Genomic DNA, 4,308 nt, shown 5'->3' on the forward strand with positions numbered 1-4,308 from the left:
GCCCGGCCGGCCAGAGAGCGGAGCCGCCGGCAGGCGGGGCCCCGAGCCGCCCACAGCGGGCCCTGCCGGCGGGAGGAGCAACGGCAGCGCGGGGGTGCGGGCCCGGGCCGGGGGAGCGCGGGGGCGGGGCAGGAGGAGTTGGCGGTGTGGGTAGGATGGGGCGGGGGCAGGGAGAGGAGGAGTTGGGGTAGGGTGGGGCAGGAGGAGTTGGCGGTGTGGGTAGGATGGGGCGGGGGCAGGGAGAGGAGGAGTTGGGGTAGGGTGGGGCAGAAGGAGTTGGTGTGGGTAGGATGGGGTGGGGGCAGGGAGAGGAGGAGTTGGGGTAGCTTGGGGGATGGGGCAGGAGGAGCTGGCGGTGTGGATAGGATGGGGCGGGCACAGGGACAGGAGGAGTTGGCGGTGTGGGTAGGATGGGGCGGGGGCAGGGAGAGGAGGAGTTGGGGTAGGGTGGGGCAGGAGGAGTTGGCGGTGTGGGTAGGATGGGGTGGGGTCAGGGAGAGGAGGAGTTGGGGTAGGGTGGGACAGAGTGGGGCAGGTGGAGCTGGTGGTATGGGTAGAAGGGTGGGTGCAGGGACAGGAGGAGTTGGGGTAGCTTGGGGGATGGGGCAGGAGGAGCTGGCGGTGTGGGTAGGATGGGGTGGGGGCAGGGAGAGGAGGAGTTGGGGTAGCTTGGGGGATGGGGCAGGAGGAGTTGGCAGTGTGGATAGGATGGGGCGGGCACAGGGACAGGAGGAGTTGGCGGTGTGGGTAGGATGGGGCGGGCACAGGGACAGGAGGAGTTGGCGGTGTGGGTAGGATGGGGCGGGGGCAGGGAGAGGAGGAGTTGGGGTAGGGTGGGGCAGGAGGAGTTGGCGGTGTGGGTAGGATGGGGTGGGGTCAGGGAGAGGAGGAGTTGGGGTAGGGTGGGACAGAGTGGGGCAGGTGGAGCTGGTGGTATGGGTAGAAGGGTGGGTGCAGGGACAGGAGGAGTTGGGGTAGCTTGGGGGATGGGGCAGGAGGAGCTGGCGGTGTGGGTAGGATGGGGCAGGCACAGGGACAGGAGGAGTTGGGGTAGGGTGGGGCAGAAGGAGTTGGCGGTGTGGGTAGGATGGGGTGGGGGCAGGGAGAGGAGGAGTTGGGGTAGCTTGGGGGATGGGGCAGGAGGAGTTGGCAGTGTGGATAGGATGGGGCGGGCACAGGGACAGGAGGAGTTGGCGGTGTGGGTAGGATGGGGCGGGGGCAGGGAGAGGAGGAGTTGGGGTAGGGTGGGGCAGAAGGAGTTGGTGTGGGTAGGATGGGGTGGGGGCAGGGAGAGGAGGAGTTGGGGTAGCTTGGGGGATGGGGCAGGAGGAGTTGGCAGTGTGGATAGGATGGGGCGGGCACAGGGACAGGAGGAGTTGGCGGTGTGGGTAGGATGGGGCGGGGGCAGGGAGAGGAGGAGTTGGGGTAGGGTGGGGCAGAAGGAGTTGGTGTGGGTAGGATGGAGTGGGGGCAGGGACAGGAGGAGTTGGGGTAGCTTGGAGGATGGGACAGGAGGAGTTGGCAGTGTGGATAGGATGGGGCAGGCACAGGGACAGGAGGAGTTGGGGTAGGGTGGGGCAGAAGGAGTTGGCGGTGTGGGTAGGATGGGGTGGGGGCAGGGAGAGGAGGAGTTGGGGTAGCTTGGGGGATGGGGCAGGAGGAGCTGGCGGTGTGGATAGGATGGGGCGGGCACAGGGACAGGAGGAGTTGGCGGTGTGGGTAGGATGGGGCGGGGGCAGGGAGAGGAGGAGTTGGGGTAGGGTGGGGCAGGAGGAGTTGGCGGTGTGGGTAGGATGGGGTGGGGTCAGGGAGAGGAGGAGTTGGGGTAGGGTGGGACAGAGTGGGGCAGGTGGAGCTGGTGGTATGGGTAGAAGGGTGGGTGCAGGGACAGGAGGAGTTGGGGTAGCTTGGGGGATGGGGCAGGAGGAGCTGGCGGTGTGGATAGGATGGGGCAGGGGTAGGGACAGGAGGAGTTGGGGTAGTGTGAGGGAGGAGCAGAAGGAGCTAGTGGTGGGACTAGGATGGGGTGTAGGAGCTGGGATAAGATGGGCAGGTGCAGGAGGTAGGATGGGGTAGGGCAGCGGTGGGATGGGGTGGAGCCAGAAGGAGCTGGGGTAGGGGAAGCTTGGGGGGTGGGGCAGAGGATAGGATGGGGACAGGAGTATCTGGGATAAGATGTGGGGGTAGGAAGGGCTGGGAGAGTAGATGGGGGTGGGACAGAGGGCCCTGGGGCAGAGTGTGGGATAGTGAGGCCAGGGTAACAGTGGCTGTGTAGTAGGGATAAACACTAGAAGTCAGACTAGGCCAGCCAGGAGCATGGGGCAGGTAGAGCAGAGAGGTGAGAGGACATCAAGAGCTAGACTGAAAATGAGGGCAAAGTGAGCAGAGGCACTAGGACTTCACTGGGGAAGGAGAAGAATTAGCTGAGGCAGAGAGAATAGAGAGCGGGCTAGGGAATAACAGGGAGTGTGACAGGAGGGGTTGAGGTTTATTTTTTAAAATTAATTAAATAATAAGCTGGCAGGCGGCCTGCCTTGCCTGGGAAAGGAATATGCAACCAGTGGCTTCTAGGCACTACTTTGAATCCAGACCAGAGTGATACTTACATTGTTGCCAACTCCTTTCACTGTATCTGGTGTTTTTCTTAAAGCCCTAGCTCCTGGATTCACAAGGTTACTGCGAATCTCCACTTTCATGTAGAAAAGAAAACGTTTCTAGCCCTCATGAAGATTGTGCAGAAAAGCTTGAACAAGACATGACCAAGTGGCGCCTAAAGGCTCCGAAACTAGAAGGCAAATAAAACGAATGTATTTAGTATTTTTTAAAAATTCTCATCAATTTTGAACGCTTTCAAGCATTCAACATTCATGGGACAGGCCCTCCAAAATACTGAGATATAAAACAATGAATTGTTTTACTTATTTATTTATTTTATTTATTTCTCATGGGGTAATGCATAGGAGCCCCTGTCATGGACCAATAGTCCACTATGCTAGGTGTGGCATAAACATAGCAGAAAGACAGTGCACACCCCAAAAGGCTTGCAAGCTAATGATACTTTCACGGGTGATTTTTTTTTCCTTCTTTTTTTTGAGCCTTTAGAGTTTGCTCAGGTCACATTTACAGGCTTTTTTTGCAAAAGCTGGCAATGCTCCAGGACAGGGGGAGTTACTGAAATTGGCCAGATTTGAAGGCTTTTTAGAGGCCTGTTTGGCAGCAGCCCAGGGCCAGGGGAGAGGTACCTCTCCCTGCTTTCACGGATGCACAGCTTAGAGGGAATTTAGCTGTTTGTTTGGAGTGAGTTTCTGGGTCTCAGACCAGTTCCTACTGGGGCCAGCATCTGCTTTACAAAATCACTGTCATGCTAGGCACAAATTAACCCACCCCTGGTTGGTATGCCCAGCAGAAAGGCCAAAGGCTGAATGGGCAACAGAGGTTTAATTCTCTAGGAGTGGGTCCCACTAAGTCAGAAATGAAGCACATTGGTGAGATTATGTGTGTGCGTGCACTCCAGTTTCTGCTGCATGTGTTCTGTGGCTGCTGAAGGAATTCAGTCTCCAAGACCCTCAGGTCGTCACCTCTTACCAGTGCTGGATCAGTGACAGCATGGTCTCTCCCTCTTCTCCAGTTTGTACCTCCACAGGTCAGGTTCTTGCCAGCAAATGTCTTCACTGCATTGATTTCCTGAGGGATATGAGACAGCTGGCCGTTAGGGTCTCAGGTACAGGCAATAGCAGCACTGAGATAGCTTTAGTGACAAAATTCCCAGAGGATTTTGGGTGGTTGTAATCTTGTTGTTTTATTTTGTGGTAGCACCCAACAGCTCCAGTCATAGACCAGGATCTCCTTGTGCCAGGTGCTGTACAAATACAGAACGAAAGGACTGTCCTTCCCTTGAAGATCTTACAGGGTAAAGTCCTGGCTCCCTCTAGTAGCTGTCTAAATACAGTACATGCAACATGCTCACGGTTAAAGGAATTCTTTTTTAAAGGAGGCCTGTGTTTTGGGTGCTGAAGGATCAGTGTTTGGTCTCTTTTGTCTGTATGTGGCCAAGGTGTGTGAGTTTTTTTAATGGTTTTCCTTCTGCATGTGTGGTTGTGTGTGTCTGTACATAAGAAACGTAGGTGTATTTAAAAAATTTCAGTGTGCAGTTGTGCACCTCTGGGTGTTGTGAACTGCAGTGCTGATGAAGGAGTCAGTCTGGCAGCCCTGGAGACTCAAATCCCATCTTTATGCACAAAACAGACACAGTATGGGCAACATGAATGCCAGCTTTGTCCACGCCATCCCCCAGGGCTCTGCTCTGGA

Source organism: Gopherus flavomarginatus, chromosome 22 (genome assembly GCF_025201925.1).
Source record: "Gopherus flavomarginatus isolate rGopFla2 chromosome 22, rGopFla2.mat.asm, whole genome shotgun sequence".
Classification (NCBI taxonomy): Eukaryota; Metazoa; Chordata; order Testudines; family Testudinidae; genus Gopherus; species Gopherus flavomarginatus.